General features: G+C 51.2%; 1 protein-coding gene across 2 annotated transcripts in view; it reads left to right on the top strand.

Annotated features, from left to right (window-relative positions):
• RPUSD4 (RNA pseudouridine synthase D4) overlaps positions 1–24,701 on the top strand; it is an 88,414-nt gene that overhangs the window by 44,400 nt on the left and 19,313 nt on the right. Inside the window, exon 8 of one of the 2 annotated variants that reach the window (XM_050755716.1) lies at positions 14,143–16,614. The exons of the other annotated variant lie outside the window; for it this stretch is intronic. The gene's annotated coding sequence lies outside the window, so the exon portion shown is untranslated. Of the gene's footprint in view, positions 1–14,142; positions 16,615–24,701 lie in introns of those variants that run through there. 2 annotated transcript variants of the gene reach the window in all.

Here is a 24,701-nt window from a genome sequence, read left to right as displayed (position 1 = left end):
AGACAGTCATTTTTCATTTATACATGTATTCAACATTTAAGGATCACTTAGCATATTCCAGGTTCTGAACTGTCCCAAATCCCACGTACCATGCCCAGGTTATAAGAATACAAAACTATTTAATGAAGGATTCCTGCTGGCCAATAACTCATAGACAGGGGTGCAATAGACAAGCATATATGATTGCCAACCCACGGGATTCATGTGGAGGTGTGCAAAGGACACTGTGGTAGAACAACACTAACAACAGAAAATCTTTATTGAATATTTGTGTCCCAGGTCTAAGGATTTTACAAGTGTTAATTCTCACAATAACCCTATGAGCATAGAGAAGGGCCACCTAATTTAGTAGGGAAGTGGAAAGCAAAAAAACAGGTACATCTGGGACGGGAGGGCATTTAGGCAGATGGAATGGTGTGTGCAAAGGTGGGGAGGCATCTCAAACAAACGGAATTTGGGGATCTACGTGCCTCTTTCTGCAAGTATTTTTCTCTGTCATGGAGGAAAATCTTCCTGTAAATATCTTGCAGTTGCTAATGCCTGTTGACTGTAAGATGGATTTCAAACGCCTCCAGGGCATTCTTATTCCTTTGAAGACAGTCTCCAGCAAGAGCGCTGCTTTCCCTAATAGGACTGGGGTCTTATGAATCCCCCACCCTCACTGTCACCATTTCCCTCTTTCTTGCTCTTTCTCTGCTCCCATAAACCATCTCAGTAGTGTTTTTACTTTTAGTCCAAGCCTCCTAGGATTTTTCTTTTCTACATTAACCCACCTCATTTCCCAGTGGAATGGATCATTAGGGTCTCTCTCATCTCATCTCTTATGATCCCAGTCATCCTGGGACTGTCCCTAAGCAGGATCCATAACCAAAAGACTTCTCCAACAAATGCGAGATAAATTATCATCACCACCACCATTGTCATCGTCATCATCATCATCAGCAGCAGCAGCAGTGTCTGCACATGGCCTGTGCTGGACACCACACAGAGTTCAGTGTTCCCTTCTGTCTGACAATCTGATGCCAAACTCAGGATTTATATGGGGTCTAAACCAAAGACTTACATGGTACCCAAATTCTAGCATGGGACTAGGAGGAGAGGAATTGCCAGCGTGATTTGGGTCACAGTGGAGATTTCTGGACGACTGAGAAAAGTGATCCTGGAAAGATATTAAGGTTACACACAGTGACTTCCAATTTCAAGTCAGATGGCATGAGAGTCGTGGCACTTCCTGCCTTCACTGATACTTTTCAAGGACTTGACGCTCCTCCTTGAGTTCAAGACCAAGGAAACATGGCCTTTCCCCTCTCTTCTGCACATCCTTTGCCCGAAATCATAGAAAGGGAAGTTCTAAGCCCTGGCCTGCAACAAGAGAGTTAGTGAGTCCTGAATCTGGCCTCAGAGAGGACAGGACGGTGCCTGGCAAGTAAGCAGCTTCCCTTTCCACTGGTGTCTTGGCTTCATGGAAGGATCCTCTCCAGAGCACTTGAGGCCTAGAGTCCTTTTTAATGGAAACAAGAGACTCGTAAATCCCAAAGCCAGACTCCCTTGGAAGCTCCTGGCTCAGCTCTTGCCTCCCGGGCTCACTGCCATGAGGAGCATCTCCCAGACTGCTCTCCCTCTCTTCTCCCAGCTGACTTCACACACTGACTGTTGGCTCTGGTTGGGGGCAGCCTGTGCCCTGCCTGGCCAGAAGCCTCCAGCCTGCTTGGGTTACCATGAATGAGCATGTTTCGGCTGAACGGTAACCCTCAAGTTTTTCTGAAATTTGAGGTCACTGGGTCCTGAGATGCTGACCTAACATTTTGGGGAAGGCTTGATAAACTGGGTTTTGAAGAGGTCCCCGACAGCCATCCATCCAACCAGTGGGGGTTACAAGAGGAGGAAATCCAGGAAAAGTCCAGTTGAAATCAATCTCGGTTACCTCCCTTCAGTGGAGGCCCCAACACCCAGGCCCATCCGTTCCCTCTGGGGCCCCATCCCAGGGTGTTGATCCCACGCCAGCTCCAGCCAGCTGCCCAGGAGTCTGTCTCCTGCCCTGATGGTGGCGCTCCCGCCCCTCCTCTCACCTCTTCCTTTTCCAGTCAACCTTGTCCTTCGTCTAGAGGTCGTGAGCAGAGACCTCCAGGTGCAGCCTGTGCTGGGCTAAGGGAGTCGACCCCACACTGTCAGGCAGATCTGTCAAGAGAGCTTTAGGGTTTTTAATTAGAAGGGCCAGCTGGGCTCCTTCTTTAGTCCCCGACTCCATCCCCCAGTCTGGCTTGTAACTTGACTTTTTTTTTTTTTTTTTTTTTTTTTGAGACGGAGTCTCGCTCTGTCGCCCAGGCTGGAGTGCAGTGGCAATCTCGGCTCACTGCAAGCTCCGCCTCCCGGGCTTACGCCATTCTCCTGCCTCAGCCTCCCGAGTAGCTGGGACCACAGGCGCCTGCCACCTCGCCCAGCTAGTTTTTTGTATTTTTTAGTAGAGACGGGGTTTCACCGTGTTCGCCAGGGTGGTCTCGATCTCCTGACCTCGTGATCCGCCCGTCTCGGCCTCCCAAAGTGCTGGGATTACAGGCTTGAGCCACCGCGCCCGGCTGTAACTTGACTTCTTAAGATGGAACTAAGGGAAGGAGAGAAAGGAAGAGAAGGGAGCATGAATTACTAACCTCACCTCCTCCCTTTGTTTTAAAAATCACCTTGTATCCAGTCTCCTTAGTGTTTTGTTTTGTTTTTTTTTCTGTAGGGTCGAAGAGGGGTAACAGGGTCTCATTCTGTCACCCAGGCTGGAGTGCAGTGGCATGGATCATAGCTCATTGCAGCCTCAAACTCCTGGGCTCAAGTGATCCTCCCAAGCAGCTGGGACTACAGGGCATACCTGGCTATTTTGTTTGTTTGTTTGTTTGTAGAGGCCAGGTCTTCCTGTGTTGCCTAGGCTGGTCTCAAACTCCTGGCTCCAAGTGATCCTCCCACCTTGGCCTCCCAAAGTGTTGGGATTACAGGTGTGAGCCACTGTGGCCGACCAGTTCTTAATTTATTGAATCCTGGTGTCTTAGGTGTTTAAGCATCCTCGGGGTTTGCAGCAGAAAGTTTCTGATTGAGGAAATGGATCCATGGAAGTTGTTGAGGATGGAGTTTCTTTCGTTTGTGTTATATAGCTGGCCAGTCATGGGGCTAGGGCTGGAATTCAGACATCCCTTCTCCAGCCCTGACTGACAGTAACCAGGTAAAAATAACCTATGGGGCACCAGAAGCCTTGGGGTCTGGTCATGCTCAGGCCCTACCTTGCAGGATGACCTTGGGCCAGATTTTCCTCCTCTCCAGGTCTCGGTTTTTTCACAGGAGTAGAAAAATTTTTCTGCTTTTGAGGCCATTCCATTTAAGCAACTGCAGGAAAAGGAGTGATTATAGTAGTAGCAATTCAGATCAAAGGTGGAGGGGTCTAAAAAGGATTTGGTGGTGGGGCTGGACTATAGTGTTTTGATTTAAATGTGGCACATCCTAGGAGAGGCTGTTGGCCCTGGAAGGGCTCAAGGCTGATGGAACAAGAACTGCTGAGGAAGAAGACGGCTGTGACGGGGACAAGCACATCACTGCAGGCCCTTGGTCTATTTTATTAATTAATTACTTAATTTATTTATTTATTTTTGAGATGGAGTCTTGCTCTGTCACCCAGACTAGAGTTCAGTGGTGTGATCTTGGCTCACTGCAACCGCCGTCCCCTAGGATCAAGCGATTCTCCTGCCTCAGCCTCCTGAGTAGCCACACCAGGCTACTTTTTGAATTTTTTGTAGAGACGGAGTTTCGCCATGTTGCCCAGACTAGTCTCGAACTCCTGACCTCAGGTGATCTACCCATCTCGGCCTCCCAAAGTATTCGAATTACAGGTGTGAGCCACCGCACCCGGGCCCCATGGTCTGTTCTTGAAGATTCATTTCCTCTCTCAGGGCGGTTCAGAGGAAGCTGGAGTTTTGAGGGCATAGAGCTCTAGGAAAGGGTTTCCTGATTACTGGGCAAATCTGAGACCCCTCCCTCTGGGGCTTCCCATTCTCTGTCTCGTCTCCCGGTCTGCCTGTTGCTCTCTGTCGCCGGGTACGTCCCTGCAGGGACGTCACTGCAGGGTCTTGGGTCTCACTGTCTTGGGGTCTCACTCTCTCTGTGGGAACCTTCCCCTTTGGGACCCAATTACTGGACCCTCTAGGAAAGTTTAATTGAATATTTGTATTGAAAACAGGAGCCAGGGCCCCGAGCCTGATGGGAGGAGGCAGGGGGACAAGAGGAGAGCTGTGTTTGCTTTTCACTCCGGATTAGAGTACCTTTAATTGTGCTGAGAGCAGAGACTGGGGCTGGGGATAATGAGTCTGAAGTTTGTTTTCTCCCTCAGGCTGCCCCTCCCTCTGCCTACTCCCCCTGCAGGGAAGGGGTTAGGGCAGAGGGGCTGGGGCTTGTCTGAGCTGCGGTCCACTGGGCATTCAGTGCCCTGGGGCCCCAGCCTGGGTCTCAGGAGCTGGAGCTGGCCTCAGCTATGCCTAACATAGGCACGGGCTGTGCCGATTTGCACACGTGCACTTCAAGCCTCGGGTACTGGGTCATGAGTGCCTCCTGGGAAGACACTTGGCCAATGCGTGTGCATGTGGGTGTGTGAGAAACGTGCTGTTGTTGAGGACAGTGACTGCTGAGTACATCTGCTGCCAGGAGGCTAAGGCGGCCACATGGGAGTGTGATTCATTGAGGCCTGAAAAGTGCCATCAATCTCGCTCTTTCTGGAAGGCAGAAGATGCCATTCCTGCGAGCTGCTCTGCGCTCCCCGGCGCTCCTCGTGGCAGGGACCTGAAGTTTCTTGGCCGGACTGCCCCTGGAAATGTCTGCCCGTGAGTGGGGAATTAGCCAGGCTCCTGCTTTCTCCAAGTGAACGCTGTGGCAATCCTGGGGTCCCATGTCCTGCTCATCGCCCTGAGGCCCCGTGCTCATGATTGCTTTTGATCTGAGCAGAATCTGCCGGTGTGAGGCTGGGCCACTTGTCCTGGGTCCCACAGAGCTGGGGATTCGTGGGGAGGGCACCCCCATTGTCCAAGGGCCTGCTGGCTGTCAGGCGGTGCTCGCGTTCTTCCCAGGTGTGGAGACCTGCTCAAGTCCACACGGCCTGTTCCAGGTCGAATAGGGAATTCAACCCAGGTCTGTTTGCCTCCAAAACCCATGCCTTTTCCTCGGGGGCTGGACAGCAGAATCAAAGGGGGCGAGCGGCTGGGGCTGAAGGACCCCAGTGGAGTTGAGGCGATTTGATTCCTCTGGCTGTTTTTCTAAAGGAAGATTGAGAAGAGGGCCGGGAGATTCCTGGAGGTGGTCACAGCCGCGGCACCTGGCTGGTCACTCGCAGTGTGCAGAGGGAGGCAGCAAGGCCAGTGTCTGCCTCAAGCCTGCCTTTCCCTTCTCGCCGGCCGCCCTCTCATGCTCCCTGCCCCACCTTGCTGAGATCTAACAGCTGCTGTTATTGAGTGCCTGCTGTGTTCCTGACCCATTCTGAGTGCTCCACGTGGGTTACACATTCACTCTTGCTACAGCCATAGGAAGGAGGTTCTGTATCCCGATTGTAAGAGGGGAGATGGAAGCACAGAGAGGTGGAGTGACTGGTTGGCTCGGTTTGGTGTCAGCATCTGCTTCCAGCTCGCCCTGCTTACGCTCAGCATGCGGCCCTGAGGGGGATGCTGCCAACCCTGCTGGGTCCCCACCCAACGCCGCTCCGAAGGGGCCTAACTGTGGTTGGAGGAGCGGCATGGGTAGGGTCACCACTCTCTGATGCTATAGGTCAGAAGAGGCGAGCTTAGTCCCACTTTGGATGGAGCCTTCTTCCTCCTTGCCTGGTAGCTGCAGGGTGACTGGGTGTGGGGACTGCAAGGCTATGAGAGCCCTTAGCACATCAGAGCTGGGTTTGCCCCCTGTCCTCAGACGCCCCCTCTGTCCACACACCCCTCTCTCACGTGGTCCACTGTTCTCCATGCCCCTTCCTTGGGGCAGTGATCTGTCCTTTGTCAGCCTGGCCGCCTTGGGTCTTGGGAGAGGCTACTGGGGAGCAGAGCTTTGGTAGTGGCCGTGGTGAAGTGTGGAAGGGTGGGGGGACAGGCACAGTTCCTGTGTGCCACCCTTGCCTGGGGGTGATGACACACCAAGGCGCTATAGGACATCATGGGCGGTCCCTTTGCCTGGCAAATGATCCAACTTTTTCTGAAATGACTGACTCCACTCTGAAACTCTTTTCCTTCTGTGTGTTTATACATGGGTGAGATGAGGGGATGCTGGAGTAAGTACACACCGAGGTCCAAGGGGACGGGGAATCTGGGGAACTGGAGGAGGAGAAACTGAATCACAGACCCCGGAGCTCAGGACCTGCCTGTGATGCGTCCCATCCACAGGCCCTGCTGTCCCTGCTCTCCCAGGCTGGCCGACCCGAACTTCAGCTCACTGCTGAGGCCAAGCAAAGCTGGGAGCATGCTGCACTGGCTCCCTTGCAGTAAACAGTAGTAGGAAAATGCAGCTGTTTGTGTATAAACTAAAGCTTGTTACAGTCCTGGAAGCTTCCGACTCGGGGGCCCACAGGCTTGGAGTGGAGAACATTGTGGGGAGAAAAATCATGTGTGAGCTGTTACTGCTGGGCCCCAAGGCTCTGAGGCCCCGCCTGGCCCTCGGCCCCGACCTGCCCTGCCGCCCTCCCCTCACTCCACCAGACTCCAAACACAGCCCAGCTGCAGGAACATCAGCCTCTCATTATGTTCCCTCCACCCCTGCACAAACACAGCAGGTGGGGCGTGGGGCGCAGTGGGCGGGGGGCAAGAGGCCGGCATGGGATTTGGCCTCTCTCAGGATGCTGAGAAAGTGTGCCGAGGCCGGGGCGCCGAGGACACAGAGGGGAGGTACCCTCTGGGCTGCTTACCATGTGCCGCAGCCCGGCTGGGATCAGACCCCTGCCCCGTGCAGGGCCTGTGGAGAAAGGTTGGGGATCGGGGCCACTGAGGAAAGCTGCAGTGGGACGGGGGCTCATTCCATTTTGACATTAACTGGGTATGCAAATAACATGCAGGTTGGCCCTTTATTGTGTCTTAGTCAATAGCCAGGCATTTTTTATCTTTGGCCTGCAGCTTTGGTCTCAGCAGATCTCAGCAGGTCACCAGGTAGGAGGGGGAGGCTGTCAGCTTTAGAAGGAGGAGGCTGGGAGTGGAGGAATCACTTTCTTCTGTTCCGTAGCTGTCACACCGAGCAGGCAGTGGCGGCAGATAGGCCCTGGGGATCCCTCTCGGCAGCCTGCTGACTTTTACAGGCTGGGTGTGGTGGGGGCAGGCGAGGGCGGGAGGCTGTGCTGAGCCTGATGGATGGGCCCTGGCGGCAGCTTTGGCCGCCCCGCTGGGGCTGGGGGCCCAGGCTCAGTACGGGGAGGTCAGGCTGAGGGTGCAGGGAGCTCCCGGTCGCTTAGAAGGGCTGCTGATGGGAGGAGGGTATCAATTTCCCAGCTGAAAAGCTGTGGGGAGGGAGGAAGAACAGACCCCATGTGGAAGAGAAGTTACACTCGGGGGGACGTGGCCAGAGAGGACCATCTTGAGTTGTGTTTCTGTCTTGTTAAAGGTGAAAATTCCGGGGTTTTGTACGGGTATGGGTGCATGTGTTGAAGTTAGTATGCAGGCAAAGCAGATACTGCCTTTCTTATCACCACCTTCTGCCCTACCCCACTCCCTGCACTCACACACACACTCACCCACTAAGCAGGACACCATACACAGTCATACAAGACACCATACACACACACACAGTCATATCAGATACCATATGCACACACAGTCATACAAGACACGTACACACACAGGCTCACACACGCACTCAGGTACTCATGCAAGATGCCACACACACACACAGTCATAGAAGACACCATACACACATATAGTCATACAAGACACTACGCACACAGTCATACAAGACGCCATACACACAGTCATACAAGACGCCATACACACAGTCATACAAGACGCCATACACACAGTCATACAAGACGCCATACACACAGTCATACAAGACACTACGCACACACGCTTACACACACACTCATGTACTCATGCAAGACATTATACACAGACCGTCTCTCGCACGCTCATGCAAGATACTATACAAAAACACGTAGTCATACAAGACACCATACACGCAGAAGCTCACACACACACAACACTCATGCAAGATGCCATACACAGACTGTCTCAAACTCACATGCTCATGCGAGATGCTATCCACATACAGACTCACACACTCACTTGTGCAAGACACCATACACAGGCTCTCACACACACATCCCTTTCTTTTATTAAAAAAATAGAAACCTAATTTTCATGGAAACCTGCCGCTTAAGTGACTCAAGTGTCTGAATTTCCATTCTGTAAATAATGTAAATGTACATAATGTCTCCCCCCAGTCTGTTTCTCCAGTGTCCTACAATGCAGTGCTTGAATTTCCTTCCACTCAGACTCCCACAGAATCCACTCTATCCTATGTAAGCTCCAAACCCCTCCCTCCTTATACATCCAAGGATGTCAGGATGGTGTGGGGGGCAGTCCTGCTCATTCAAAACTGGGACCCAGCTGCCTGTCCCCAGAGGCAGAGACTGCCACAACCATCACCAGAGGCTGTTTACTTACCTCGGGGACATTCTAGCCCTGGGCGAAATCTGCATGTGTCTGAACTGGAGGTGAGTTGGGAAGTGCATGGTAGGTAGTTTGGAACTTCTGTGCGAGCCCAGGAAGTTCCTGCCACTGTCTTCTCCCTTCCCCTTCCCTGCGTGGTGCTCGGCTGTGCATCATTTGCCAGAAGCCCATCCAGTGGCCTGGAAGCCTGGGGACTCGGCCTGCTTGCTGGGGAGAATCTTGCTCCACTAAGCTGAGTGCTTTCCAGGACTTTGGGTGGGGGTGGGGGGGCAGGTCGAGACCGCAGTGCTGGAGCAGGGGCCAGCCAACAGCTTGTCAAACTGGCTGCCTCCTCACTCCATCAATTCCCCTGTCATTTCCCGGGGATACCTTGAGGTTGACCTCAGTGCAGGGAGCAAAGTTATTTCTTTGTCTCCTAATAAACAGCCTCAGTGATTGCTGGCCTCCAGCTGTTCTGTGGCCCCTGTGGCCCCACCCCCCTTCCCCGAGAGGCGCTTTCTCCCTGTGAAGTCTCATTAACTGGAGGCTTGGGGCCAAGGGAGGGCTCTGGCCCACCACTCTCTCCTTATTAGCGCAATCATTTCTGTCTGGCGTGATGGCCAAGCTCTTCCTAGAACGCTGTCTGCTCAGAGGCTCCTCCTGGACTGCTGGAAGACACTGTCCTGGGTCCTAGAACGCTGTCTGCTCAGAGGCTCCTCCTGGACTGCTGGAAGACACTGTCCTGGGTCCTCAGAGTGACCAGGGCATTTCTCCCCTGAAGCCATTGGCGCCAGGTGGCACTGGGTATGGGAGTTTACATAGGTCTTTTCAGGGCCCATAGGAAGGCAGCTACTGATGGATCAGGTCCAGGAAAGGTGGGTCTCTCGGTGCAGCCTCCTTGAAAGCCAGCTCTGGCCTTCTGGTGGCGTTTGCCCATGGGAGGCCTGTGGACTCAGGCTGCCCAGAAGACATTTCTCTGTGTGCAGCGGTTCTATTTCCTGGCACAGCTCTCTCCCCTGCTCCAAATGCAGTGCAAACCCTGAGCTGGGAGAGAACAATCTCACGAGAAACTTGGGATGTTCTCTGCAGGTGGATTTCTCCCTGGACATCTGAGTGGGAGACTGGATTTTAGGCTCTGCTCTGTGCAGGTCCCCTCACTTCTGTGTAGTCTTTGCTCTGCCAAATCCAAAGTGCTTTCCACTTCCTTTTTCTAGAAACAGTTGTATAGTGGTTAAGAGTCAAAGATATGCAGTCTGGGCCGGGCACAGTGGCTCACTCTGTAATCCCAGCACTTTGGGAGGCTGAGGTGGGCAGATCATTTGAGGCCAGGGGTTCAAGATCAGCCTGGCTAACATGGTGAAACCCTGTCTCTACCAAAAATGTAAAAATTAGCCGGGTGTGGTGGTGCACACCTGTAATCCCAGCTACTTGGGAGGCTGAGGTGGGAGGATCCCTTGAGCCCAGGAGGCAGAGGTTGCAGTGAGCCAAGATCATGCTGCTAGGCGACAGAGTAAGACTCCATCTGGAAAAGAAAGAAAGAAAGAGAGAGAGAGAGAGAGAGAGAGAGAGAGAGAGAGAGAGAGAGAGAGAGAGAGCAGGAGAGAGGAGAGAGAGAGAGAGAGAGAGAAAGAAAGAAAGAAAGCAAAGATGTGCAATGTGACAGGCCTGGGTTCAAATCCTTATGCTGCCACCTATTAGATGTGTGAGAGAGGAAAGTTTCTGAACCTCTCTGAGCCTCAGTTTCCATATCTGGGAAATGGAGATAATGACAGTAATGCTGGCCATAGGTTACTGAGAGCATTGCAAGAGAGGATGCATATAACGCACACAACATGAGCTAGATTACCGAGGACGAACGTTGTACATTTGTGTGTAGAGTCTTAAGGAGGATTTTGCTCTTCCTCATGGGCCAGGAATTATGTACTGTTCCTTGTTGTCTCCCACAGGGAAGGTCTAAAACAGCCCCGAAACTGTACTTCAGTGGATGAAGGTATTTCTTTTTTTAAAAAGGACATGCAAGTACAAAGTCTCATAAAAAAAAATACTCAGGGCCCTGGTAATATTGAGAATATTTGGGAACAGGAAGAGGGACTAAGTGGCCTGTTGCAGAGGTGGGAAGAATATTTTTCCTTACATGTCTTTTTTTTTTTTTTTGGAGATGGAGTCTCCCTCTGCCACCCAGGCTGGAGTGCAGTGGTGAGATCTTGGCTCACTGCAACCTCCTTCTCCTGGCTTCAAAGATTCAGATTCAGGACATTTCAGGGCCTGTCAAGGAGGTTCTTCCCACTTAAGCCTCCTGAGTAGCTGGGATTACAGGTACCTGCTACCACACCCAGCTAATTTTTATAGTTTTAGTAGAGATGGGGTTTCACCATGTTGGTGAGGCTAGTCTTAAACTCCTGAGCTCAGGTGACCCACCTGCCTCAGCCTCCCAAAGTGCTGGGATTACAGGTGTGAGCCACCACGCCTGGTTCCTTGTATGTCCTTTCGACTCTTGTTTTATGTCTGCATCATATGAAACCTATTATAAAAATAATACAATTAAAATTATAATGTTGGAAATATAACAAAGTATATATACTGGGGGGTAAAGTTTTTCAGGCATTCTTAATACTTGAAACCAGGTATTTGGCTAGTAGAGTTAGGTAAAGGGCTAATTGTGAGGGATTCCTTGGAGGAGAAAGGGATGGAGATCGAGGGGCATAGGGCCCAAGGCCACCAGGATGTCCTGTGTCTCTGTTTGGGGGAATTTCCTCAGCTGGGTACTTTTTGCCCAAGTGCCTCATCTCAGCTACTATTCCGTGAGCTGGACACGAGCCCGCAGCCTCCGTGTGCTATGAGCGTGGCTGTGGGCGGGGAGGCAGGTAGATGCAGCTGCAGCACCTGTGCCCTCTGGGTGGGGCCTGCCTTTCCCCTGCAGGCCTCGCTCACTTGTTAGAAATCTGTCTTTTCTTCAAGGTTCACCTCAGATCTCACCCCTCTGTGAAGTGCTCCCTGTTCCTACCAGATCAGACTTTACCCCCATCCTCTCCCATGTGTTCTGCTCGTTCCTCTTTCCCAATTCTTTCCCCGCCGCATTTTACATTCTCTTTATTTGTTGGGATGCCATTTCCCCTGTTAGCTCTGAAGCCCGTGGAGGACACAGGCCATGGCTCATTCACATCTCCAAGTTCCACCGTTCCCAGCCCAGGGCCCAGGACGTAAGTTCTCCATCCACGCTTGGGAGTGCATGAGTGGGCGAGTCAGCAGCCTCGAGGCCTCAGAACCTCCTCGACAGGCCCTGACATGTCCTGAATCTTTGTTGTTTTTTTTTTTTTTTTTGAGATGGAGTCTCGCTCTGTCACCCAGGCTGGAGTGCAGTGGCTGGATCTCAGCTCACTGCAAGCTCTGCCTCCCGGGTTTACGCCATTCTCCTGCCTCAGCCTCCCGAGTAGCTGGGATTACAGGTGCCCGCCACCTCACCCGGCTAATTTTTTTTGTATTTTTTAGTAGAGACGGGGTTTCACCGGTTTAGCAAGGATGGTCTCGATCTCCTGACCTCGTGATCCGCCCGTCTCGGCCTCCCAAAGTGCTGGGATTACAGGCTTGAGCTACCGCGCCCGGCCCGTCCTGAATCTTTGAACCTCAGTTTTCCATCTGTAAATTGGGGATGGCAATCACGGAACCCACCTGTGAGAGATCGGCTGGGTTATGCTAGGGAGTTCTCTGCTGCACCGTTGGCCCTGATGGATGTCCCTAAATTTACGCAGTGTTTGCTCTCATCTTGAGATCATAGGTGTCCTTGGACTTCCTGTCCTCTCTGCTGCACGCAGAGCTTGCCTTCCTCCCATTTTCCACCTTGCTTCTTGATGCCGTGTTGTAAGCTTCGCCAGCAGTAGCTGGGCCTAACCTTAGGGCCATCAATCCCAGACACAGAATGGTCAACCCCATGGAATCAGCCCTCAGTGCCTCTCCCAGATCACTGCCCTCTCCACAGAGCTGCAGAGCCCTAACTCGCCTTCCCAGCCGGGCCAGAAGGAAAAGGCTTTCTGTGCCTGCCCTGGCCCGCCAAGCCTCACAGAGGTTACGCCGCTTGAAATGCTGACGTCCTGTCTTCCCTTCCACCCCCTTTTATTTTCTACTTTATGCTTTTCCCCCTTTCTCACTTACTCTTGCTTCCTGTTCTCCAAAGTGTTAGCTGAAAACAATAGGTAAGTGTGGAGCCGCCAGCAAGGCTGCGTGGATGAGAGGCGTTGGGGAGCAAGGAAGGAACAGCCATTGCTTTCGCTGATTACCCGTTGCTGGCCCACCTTCTCGTTCTGCTTCCAGCAGGAACTCATGGGTCCTGCTGAGTGAGAAGGGGCTTCTTTTTATCCTGTCAGTCGTGGCTTCCTGGTCCTTCTAGCTCATACATGCCTGAGATCAGACCAAAGGAGGTCCAGCTCTTGGTCCAGGTCTCTCCTTATGAGCTGCACTACCTTCTAGGAAAGAAGTGAACTCAAGGGAGAGTAGGGAAGGGCCCACTGGAGTAAGGGTCTCGCTGCATTTCTTCTGTTAGCAGAACATTTCTGTTTAATGCATAGAAGGGACTTTGTGTCTACAGATCTACTCACCCGACTCGGATGAAATCAGGAGTCCTTTCCTCGGCAAGAGGACACCTTCTCCCATAATACAGTGCCACAAGCCACGTCCCCCGTAGTATGGCAGGAAGCGAGGCATCTTGGGGTTGGAGGTGTGCAGTACAGTGTCATCAAAGGTGGGACAGGGCCCATCACAGGGCTTCCTTCCCTAGTCACGGAGCAAACACAGTCCCCATGGGATGGTAGAGATACCGGGAAGAGGCTGCAGCCATTGACACACAGGTGCACTTTGCACCCATCATCACGCCCTGCAATCTCCTCTCCCCCTGCCTCAGCTGTATCTTCCACAGTCCTCAGCCCTAGTGGAAGTGTCTTCAGATTTATATGGTGCTATTTACTGGCGCTCTGCCAATTAGTGACACTTTGAAATTCCCTTATATGACGCACTGCTGCTCTGACAATAAACAAGTCATTAGCTGGGTCGGAGGGCAGCTTCCAGCTGGTTTTGATTCATTGTTTCTGAACCGCTCAAGAGGCTCATTAAGTTGCAGGGTCTCCAGTCTAAGACTCAGGAAACCCCAGAAGCTAGAAGCAGATGGGGTTTCTGCACACCTAGGTGCTGGGTCACTGTTCACCTGCCTTTCCCTTCTGATGCCCTATGAGACTCATCCCCCCACCACTGGAGGGGATACTAATTGCCGCCACAGTGTCACCCTCCTTTGATAAGACACAGACACAGGACAAAGGCCTCAGTAGGGAGTAGATGTGAAAGGGCAGCAGGGAACGGTGAAAGGAGGCTGGGTGGAAAGGAGAGGTTTGGGTGCTAGAGGAAGGAGTGGCACGGGAGAGCTAGAAACTCCAGTGGGTGACTTGGCAGGGGGGAAAGGTGGCAGACACCTGAATGAGAGCCCGGCCCGTTATGACCAGTTCATGTTCTTCACTTGCAGCTCCAAAGGCTGTGGGACCTGGAAGGAATCTTGGGCATCACCCAGGCCAACCCCTCATCTCCATTTTACAGATGTTCAAGAAAGATGACGTGACTTCCCAGTTCACCCAGCTCATACGTGCCTGAGATTAGACTAAGGGAGGTCCAGCTCTTGGTCCACATCTCTCCTTACGACCTGCACTAGGTCCTAGGAAAGAAACAAGCTCCAGGAAGAGCAGGGGAGCATCCTGCTCCAGGCGTGTGCTCACTGCTACTGTTCCTCCTCTTCCCCGTGCTTGCAACCCCTCCTTCCATCACGTCTCATGCCCTGCTGGCTTCTGGATTCTGCACGTATAAAGGAGTCCTGTTTAGGTGTCTAAGGATGTTGAGTATGTGAATGGCTAAATAAGAAGGCTCATTACAGAGAACCATGCTAGGCACCGTAGGAGAAAAAAAGTGCTTGATATTCATGACCTGGAATGGAAAGCACAGTGAAAAAATTACCAGTAAGTAAACATAGAATGTGCAGTCTGAGTGGTGAGCTCCCCCAGCTGAAGCCATGGTGCTATTCCATGCGGGACATCAGGATGGATGTATCTGTAGGTGCTAGGCACTATGGTTTTGATGCTTCCCTGGGGGAAGGTGACATGATCTCTAGTCTATAAGAAGAAGATGGCTAAAATTGAGACCTATGCAAAAACTGGGATCCTGTAAGAGATATACCCTCAGAGAAACCAGGACCAAAAAAATAGCAATCAGAGGCTTAGGGTAGGGACAGTTAATCTTCTCCTGACTAGGACTCTAAATAGGAAAAAGTCTTCTGTGAGAAATAGAAGCTCCAGGCCTGAACCATATGTGACTACAGTGTTTGAATTTCCACTGCTGGAATTTCCAAGCTGAGAAATTAATATAAAAATAGATCCCAGACCAATAAAACTCATGGTGTATCAAGAGAAGAAAATACAAAACTATTCGGGAGGAATGTGCCCCAGAGCAACAGCATCTCACAGCAAAATCTGATCCCTTTGAAGTTGCCCAAACAATAAAAAAATTACAAACCACATCAGGAAATGATATACTATTAGAGAAAGTCAGCAAACATATCAAACTAGTTTAGCATTTCAATAACATAAAACAATGTAACAATCTGAAAGAGACTTTAAAATAACTATGTTTAAAATGATTAAAAAGATGAAAACATAGAAACATAAAGAAAATATAGGATATTTTGGGAGAAACAGGCAAATTTGTTAAAAGAGACAAGAACTTTCTAGAAATAAAAAAATATAGTAATTAAAAGCTCAATAGATGTGTCAGACAGCAGATTAGATGAAGCTGAGCAGAGAATTAGTGAACTGAAAGACAGATTAGAGGAAATTACACCAAATGTAGCATGGAAACAGGAGAGAGAAAAAAAGTGAAGGAGAAGCCAAAAGGCATAGAGGATAAAATGAGAGGATCCAAATTACCTTTACAGGGAGTTGCAGAGGAGAAGAATATAGAGAAAGGGACATGGTAACATTTAATTTTCCAGAACTGATGAAAGGACACTGTCCTCAGATTAAAGAAACGTTGGAATTTCTGGGGGAAAATACATAAGAATAAGTCCACAGAGATATGGTAGAGTGAAACTGGATTCAAGGAAATACAGCCAGTGTGTGGAGGGATTAAGGAGAAAGGAGAGGTTACATTTGCCCAGGAATATCTGTGGAAGTTCATGGAAAACTGAGACTTGAAGGTCAAAGAAAATTTTAAGAGGTTGAAAATATGGTAAGGCTGATGAGATTTAAGAAATAGGAAGAAAATATGAGGTTTCAGACTCTCTAATTAGTTTCTAAGTAGGTTTTAATGCACTTTGTTTTGAATTAAGTTACTCTTAAGACTCTGGATACCTGTTTGTAAACTAAAGGTTTCAGGGGAAGCTCTCCTGGCCTGCACATTATTTCAAACCTAGTCTCTGTTCTTCCCAGTTGGGTCCCCTGCCCTGTCCATGACTTTTCAGTCCTGGCTAGGCACAAGTCACCCAGCTGATCCTATTCCACTCAGAAATCCACTCATAATCACCAAATTGCCCTTTGAGGCCTCCCCTTCCTGTTGGGGGCTGAATTGAAATTGGACTATCTAACCTTCCTCCCTCTACCTGTGGTCCTTGGGGCAAAGAAAAACCTTGCTCTGAAGTGGACAGCAGGGGCATGCCCTACTGCATCTGTGCCTGGTTAGCAGTGTCAGTGGCTTCAGAGGAACAGAAAAACCTGGGCATGGTAATTGGCTCATGAAAGCTGCATGTTGCTGGAGGGGGCAGGAGGGTCTGGAGAGGAATGGGCTTAATGGGAAGCAAATGCTGCAGAAAAGCCTGTGCACACCCTCCCCCAATTCACGGCCATTAGCATTCCTCAGACACCTGCAGGCACTTGGCCCTAGCTGGGCATGGGATGTGCCGGCTCCTCCCTGCTGGCGCACAGAACAGAAAGATGAAGTTTGGTTCTCATTAAGGGGGCAGGGGTGGATGCGAGACAGGATAATTCTTTCTTGTATCTTTTAAGAGCACGTCCTTTTCTTTGGTTGTTGTCAAATTCTCCTTCACCTTACGGTTGTTTACGGGGTCTGAGAAAGAGCACTGGATTTTGGGTTGAGTGCCAGATCATCCTCTCCTAGCTTTGCAACCGTAGAAACGGCACCAAATCTCTCTGGTCCTCAGCCTCCTCCTGGTTAGGAATAATGAAGGAATAATTCCTACGAACACGGTTATTTTGAAGAATAAATAAGGTAGACCATTTGAAGGCACCGGGCAGAGTGGTATTATGGAATGGACACTCAAAAAATTTGAGTTTCCTTTATCCCAGATCATAAGTACCTTTGGAGAAGGAATGGTGTCTTATTCATCTTTGTAACCCCCAAGGTGCCTGTTGTGGTGCCGGAATCCAGAGTAGAAGATTGAGTCAATGGGGGTGCAGTACCCCCGATGCTGAGCTCCCCCACCCTCTCACTGGGACAAGACAAAGGTCAGCTCAGAAACCAGATGCCAAGAAGTAAAAAAGACCAGGTCCTTGAAGAGTCATTGAAATGGGCCTGGTGGCAAAGCAGCAAAGGGGCAGGATTTCTGTGAGGCCACTTGAAGAACCTACTCCACCTGGGTGCTGGGGGACGCGGTCCTGCAGGAGGCCAAGGGGACTGCACCGACACAGGGACCAGCCCTGTCCAGGGAGGGACGGCATCTTCCTCTCCTCCCACACTGCGCTTGCAGGTGCCGGCTTCCGGAGGGTGCCGTGGTCTCTGGGGCTGGCTCCCTTCAGCCGCAAAGACCTCTCTGGCGGAGGCTTCCGTCCACCTGCTCTCCAGCTGCTGCTGGTGGAGGCTTGGTTGACTTAGGCATCTTCCACGCATCTTTAATCTGTCTTCACTCAGTGCCAAACATCTGCGGAGGGGATCTACTGGCTGTTTATTTTCTGTTTGTCTTGGGTGTGACACAATCTCTATTCTTCACTTTAATGGCTCTTCTCTTTATTATTATCGTCTCAACCCCTCTATTTATTTGCTTTCCCCGAACACCAGCCACTTTCCCTCTGCTCTCCTGGACTGGCCAAGGCCCATGCCAGCCCTCCCTGCTTCCTCTCCTCCCAGCTTAGGGCCCTGCTCTCCTGGCTATGAGCCTCACTCAAACCAGATGTAGTTTCCTCCTCCTCTCCTCCTCCTCCCTCTCCCCCTCCCCCTGAGTTGCCAAGGGCTGCAGGGGGTCAGGGGAGCAGAGAGGTTCTCCACCCACATCCTGTCCTGCCCCCCGCCCCCACCACCCCCGCCGCTTCTGCTTCCCTGCCCAGCTCTGTGACCCACACTAAGGAGGGAAGGGAGTGCAGTGCACGCCAGGGTACTGTTTAGTCCCTGCGATGAGGGGTGCTGGGCAGTGCTAGGCAGGACTCCTACCCCTGAGAGTATGGTCAGTAGGGGGCCTTGGTCCCCTCTCTGCAACAGAGCTGCACTGGAAGGATTTGGCACAGTCCACACACACTCTAGATCACTGATGGTGTCAAGGCCCCTCTGCTTCCATATTGCCCGATGAGCAATATTTTACAAATGTGCCTTTACATCCACTGTCCCTGCAACCTTCGCCACAGCCCTGGATACGGGATCCTCACCTCCTCATGCAAGAGGAGTCTGAGGTTCTAGCATTGCTCAGTTGATAAGAGGCCAAGTCAAGATTTGAATTTAAATCTGATTTGATGTGAGGAATGGCCAATTGGCTTAAAAACTGAGCCTGACTTTCCTGACCTGGCCTGGTCTGACCTGTCCCAACACCTGGGAATAAATCTCTTTTGGTGAATAGAGTCTGAGTTTGGGGGCAGCAGCCAGCCTGGGACACTTTTCTGTTTCTGGAATTACTTCTACCTCTGGCCATAGTGGGTCATTGAAATTTGACCTCTGGGATTTCAGTAGAAGTGATAGTTAGAGATAATATTATGGCTCTCACTGTGCAAAGAACACTGGATTCTACGAGGACACGGAATGCAAGAGAAACTGAAGATGAACTTATCAGAGGAGAGAGTTGTGGCAAAACTTCAGACTTGATATAAAATCACTAATCAACTGTTCAACCAGAAGCAAAGTCAGGCTTGGCGGGGCCTGAGCTTTTACAATTTGGTGGTCGTAGTGGGAACTCTTTTTAAGTAAAATAATTCAGAAGTATGAACACAAATATACCAGGATTCCTCCCAGGGCCTTGCAAGGATCCTGTGCAAAGGCCATTAGCTTCCTGGAAAATCCAGCCCTGAATAGGGCTAAAGTGACTTTGAACTGAGCACCTAGGCAGATTTTCAGCTAAAGCTGTAGTTTGGGACCAACTAGGACAGTGGTTCTCAATTCTGGTGGACCTAAAACTCACCTGGGGCACATGTTCAAATGCAGACTGTGCTTTACCCCCAGAAATTCTGCTTTAGTGGCGGGTCTGGGGAGGGGCCTTGAAATCTGCATTTTTGATGAGTCCTCCCGGGGATTCTGAAACTGGACAAGTAGGAACTAAACTCTTAAGAAACATGGGGCCAGAAGTGGTGGCTCACACCTATAATCCCAGCATTTGGAAGGCTTAGGCAGGTGGATCACTTGAGACCAGGATTTTGAGACCAGCCTGGCCAACATGGCAAAACCCTGTCTCTACAAAAAATTCAAAATTAGCTGGGTGTGGTGGTGTGTGCCTGTGGTCCCAGCTACTTCAGAGACTGAGGTGGGAGGATTGCCAGAGCCTAGGAGGTCAAGCCTGCGGTGATCTGAGATCAAGCCACTGCACTTTAGACTCTGTTCTTTGAGACTCTGTCAAAAAGAAGAAAGAAAGAAAGAAAGAAAAGAGAAGGGAGGGAGGAAGGAAAGAAAGAGAAGAGAGAAAGGAAAGGAAGGAGAAAGAAAGGGAGGGAGGAAAGGAAGGAGAAAGAAAGGGAGGGAGGAAAGGAAGGAGAAAGAAAGGGAGGGAGGGAAGGAAGGAGAAAGAAAGAAAGAAGACCCCCCACTGTCATGAGGAAGTCAGGCTGGAGAACAGGAATGTTCACCAAAGTCATACAGCAAACAGGGGCTGAAGGTATAGCTGGGATCAGGGTCCTGTCCCCAGTTTCTTGTTCTTTCCTCTTGCCAGGCTGTCTCTGATCAGACTTCACTTCCTGAAGAAAGTGGGTTATTAGGGTGGGGGGTTTGCAAAGGGGACGTGAAACGGTTTTCTCCAGCAGCTTCCAGAAAGAAAGAAGTCCTGGGCTGTCTGGGACTCCTGAAAGGTGGGAGACCCCATGACCTCAGAGGCGGGGCCTAGATCCCTGGGGAAGGAATCTTAATTGCTGGCAGGTGCTTTAGGAGTGGGGCTGGAGCCCCTCCCAAAGTGCAGTGTCTGTGGGATGGCAGCTCAAATGCCTTCCAAAGCTCCCAGGCCAAAGGTCACCATCAAAGCATTCAACTGGCAAGGCACTCTCATTAAGTCAAATATTGACTTGTCTCAATATGAGCTTTGTTTGTTTGTTTGCTTTGGCCGGAGGTCTAGTCTAAACATGTAAATGACTCTTCTGCTGATGAATGAACCTCCTCCCAGGAGTCTCTTCCTAAGACCGTTCACGAGCCGGAAGGCCAGAGGCAGGCAGGGAGCACTGGAAGTTGTCTCATCACTGCCCTGAGGAATAGCGGGGACAGTGGAGAAAAGTGGGAATGGGGAAGATAGAGAGGCCTGGACTGCTGAGAGCCATGGCCCCTCCTGTGTCTGGGGAGCGCCTCTGCAGGGGGACACTGCCGCCAATGTTCCGCTCTCAGGCTTGTGCGCCAGAGGTGCTCGGAGCTGGCTTCATGCTTCTTGGAGGCTCCTCCATCAACCCCGCCAGGTCTGGGCCCTGCGGGGCAGGTGACAGCCTCCAGTGTGGAGGAAGCCAGCTCCCTCCTTGGACTAAAGGGAGGAGGAAATTGCTCAGTTTCAAGAGGGCTGAGGAGCCCAATAGGCTTAGAGTGTTGGAATGAGCTGCGTTTGGGGGCTCTTCATTGCACAACCCCAGGGGGTGCCATCCACGCAGTGTTCTAGAATTGCGTGGCAGTGTGGCCTGCTCCTGAGAGCACCGCTGCACGCTCCTGCCCTGTTTACAGCAAGAAAGGGCAGGGGCAGTAGGGAGGGAGGGAGGAAGCAAGGAAAGGAAGGGGAGGAGGAAGGAAGACAGGAAAGGAAGGAAAGAAAGGGAGGAAGGGAGGGAGGAAGAGAAGGAAGGAGGGAGGGAGGGAAGGAAGGAAGGAGGGAGGGAGAGGGAGGGAGGGAGGGAGGGAAGGAAGGAAGGAAGGAAGGAAGGAAGGAAGGAAGGAAGGAAGGAAGGAAGGAAGGAAGGAAGGAAGGAAGGAAGGAAGGAAGGAAGGAAGGAAGGAGCGAGTCTTCCCTGAATGCCGCTGTGGGTCAGGCTGTGGGTGGGGGCGCTCAGGTGGGCAGTGAGCGATAGAGGCTAGGCTTGGCTGGGGTTGGGAGAGGGAAGCCGCCAGAGGAGGGCCGAGCCCCTTGAAAGCTGCTATTGTTTGAGGTCTATGCTCAGAGAAGCCCTGAGTAAAAAGAGCTTGTTAGAGAGGCCCAGGCTGGAGACAAGCTGCTCTCAGAGAGCCAGTGAACCGTGCGAAATGACTTAAACTAACATCCCTGACTGCACTGGGCCCGGACCCAGGAGTCAGGGCCGTGCGCTCATCAGAAATTCATAGAAGCTGCCCCGCGGCTCGGCTTTCTCTGGCCGCCTTGTTCATTGAGCGGTTTTTTCTTTCCAGTCCCGCGGCTCTGAAAGGGAGACAGGGGCTGCCTGATGGGGAAGATCAAGCGGCCTTTGAAAACCTCTCTCGGAGTTTATTAAACCCAGGGGCCAGGGCAGGCCAACCTGGAGGCCCAGCCAGGCCTGACTCCGCCCACCCTGGGCTCCCCAGAGGGGACCTGGCCTGTTCTCATGTCCCAAACTTGGCAGGGCAGAGGGATGAGGGGCTGGGGGAGCGGGATCCTGAGGAAGATGGGAGGAGGTGAGGGAGGGGGCTGAGCACGGGTGGAGACCTGCCGCCCCTGCAGACGACAGGGCCTTCTCTCGCTGGGCCCCCAGGACACCCCCTGCTTCCTGCTGGAACTCGTCTCTCCACGAGCTCTCCCGAGTGTTTGTGCTCAAGGTACACAGAGAGGAGAGTGGGGGGAGGAAAGGACTGGGGGGTCTCTGGGCTGCACCACAGCTCCCTGACCAAGTAAGGGCAGGAACGAGGCTGCTCAGAGGATGCCTCAAGTTTCCAGAAGTCCGTCGGAGAAGGAGAGGTAAAGGACCTCACCTGCCGGTGCCCCGGGTGCTCGCCCAATCCCCATCCCAATACACATCCCAGAGGGACTGGCCTTCCAGACAGCACCCAGAACGGCGGGCTGAAGTAGACTCCCGGCACAGAAACCTTCCCCGAGAGCGCCTGATGACCTGCGAGGCTGAGTCAATGCCGAGGACAGCCACGGTGGAAGGAGCCTTCCACAAACACCCATATGAAGGCCTTCTGGGTGCCAGACCCCATCCCAGACAGTGGGCACACAGGGATGAACAAAGCAGTGGGTGTGTCTTGTTCCTGAGAAGACATGGGACCCTCTGTCTCACCACGTGTGAGTTCCTTTTTTTTTTTTTTTTTTTTTTGAGATGGAGCCTCTCTCTGTTGCCCAGGCTGGAGTGCAATGGCGTGATCTCGGCTCACTACAACCTCCACCTACTGGGTTCAAGTGATTCTCCTGCCTCACCCTCCCGAGTAGCTGGAATTACAGGCGCGCCACCATGCCCAGCTAATTTTTGTATTTTTAGTGGAGACAGAGTTTCACTCTTTTGGTCAGACTGGTCTCGAACTCCTGACCTTGTGATCCACCCACCTTGGTCCCCCAAAGTCCTAGGATTACAAGCATGAGCCACTGCACCCGACCAACACGTGTGAGTTCTAAACCCCTCTGAGCCACTTCCTAGCCAGGTGACGTCAGGCAGTAACTGTACTTCTCTGAGTCCCAGTCCTGAGGGTGGGTGCAGAGCTGGTGTAGGCACAGAGCTGGTGTAGGGAGGGCTGCTCTCCACATCAAACTATAGTAGCTCCTTTACCAGCTTATATCCTAGGGGATCTGAGGGAGATTTCCTCTGAAAAGGTAATTCTGCTTCTTTAAAAAGTTGAGGCCAGCACACCTGTAATCCCAGTGCTTTGGGAGAGGATCATTTGAGGCCAAGAGTTCAAGACCAGCCTGGGCAACATAGTAACATTCCATCTCTCCATGCACGGCCAACATGGTGACCAGCCTGGCCAACATGGTAAAACCCTATCTCTACTAAAAATACAAAAATTAGCCAGGCGTGGTAGCTGGTGCCTGTAATCCCAGCTACTCCGGAGGCTGAGGCAGGAGAATCACTTGAATCCGGGAAGCAGAGGTCGCAGTGAGCCGAGATTGTGCCACTGCATTCCACCCTGAGTGACAGAGTGACGCCTGAAACCAAAAAAAATTTCCATCTCTACAAAAAATATATTTATGTATGGTGGTGGTGTGCGCCTGAGTCCCAGCTACACAGGTGGCTGAGGCAGGAGGATTGCTTGAGCCCCAGAGATTGAGGCTGTAGTGAGCTATGATCACACCACTGCACTTCAGCGTGGGAGACTGAGTAAGACCCTTTCTCTGAATGAATGAATGAATGGTCGAAGACCATCAACCAAATTCATATCCCTCCTACCTCTCCCGCATTCACATAAGCCTTTTCATCTTTTCTGTCTTGTTTCATTGACAGTGGCCCCTTCCAGATCATTCCTGGGCCATGATGTGCCTCTTTCTCCCTGCACCCTCACTGGATGCCACCAGAGAGCTCCTCTTTCCCAATCCAGCTTTGGATTTGGAATCCAGTTCTGTCTCAGCCCCTTTTTAGACTTCCCCTTTCAACAAGTTCAAAGTCCTTTACAGTTTTTCCCGAGTGTCTTTTTCTCACACATATATATTTTTAGAGAATAAACAGATGGGAAGGGTCTGAAGATACAGACTGCGTCGTATATGGTAGCAGTCCCTGAACCTTGCCTGGATGGCAAGGTGTGAGGAATGGCCCTATTCTTTATAGGTTGTAAGCCTCTTTCTCTAGGGCCAAGGCAGCTAACAAGAACTTTGAAGGCCTTACCCCTGACCCCCTCATGCCCCCCCAGTTAAGGCCGGGCCTACCTGGCCTGTTAAAAATATGGCTAGTCCTAGATCCTTGACCCAGCAATCCCATTATTGGGTATATAACCAAAAGATTCTAAATCATTCTACTATAAAAACATATGCACACATATGTTTATTGCAGCACTATTCACAATAGCAAAGACTTGGAATCAACCCAAATGCCCATCAATGATAGACTGGATAAAGAAAATGTGGCACATATACACCATGGAATACTATGCAGCCATAAAAAAGGATGAGTTCATGTCCTTTGCAGGGACATAGATGAATCTGGAAACCATCATCCTCAGCAAAGTAACACAGGAACAGAAAACCAAACACCGCATGTTCTCACTCATAAGTGGGGGTTGAACAATGAAAACACATGGACACAGGGAGGGGAACATCACACACCAGGGCCTGTCAGCGTGGGGATGGGGGGAAAGGAGAGGGAGATCATTAGAACAAATACCTAATGTATGCGGAGCTTAAAGGTGCAGCAAACCACCATAGCACATGTATACCTATGTAACAAACCTGCATGTTCACACATGTATCCCAAAACAAAGTAAAATTTAAAAATAAAAAAATATATATATAACTGGTCCCTTGTCCAACAGATTCAGAAGCCAGGAAGGATATTGGGATGGGGAGGTGTTGCGGGAAGTCAGGGAGCCCGAATGGAGGGACTGGTTGAAATCGCGGCAGAGGAACATAAATTGTGAAGATTTCATGGACACTTATCACTTCCCCAATCAATACCCTTGTGATTTCCTATGCCTGTCTTGTCTTTAATCTCTTAATCCCGTCATCTGCTTCGTAAGCTCAGGACCCTGTGATGATTGTGTCAACTGCGCAAATTGTTTGTAGAGCATGTGTGTTTGAACAATATGAAATCTGGGCATCTTAAAAAAGAACAGGATAAC

The sequence above is a fragment of the Macaca thibetana genome, chromosome 14 (assembly GCF_024542745.1).
Source record: "Macaca thibetana thibetana isolate TM-01 chromosome 14, ASM2454274v1, whole genome shotgun sequence".
NCBI classification, from domain to species: Eukaryota; Metazoa; Chordata; class Mammalia; order Primates; family Cercopithecidae; genus Macaca; species Macaca thibetana.
Note: the sequence above shows the minus strand (reverse complement) of the source record. Positions and strands in the feature narration are given on the sequence as shown.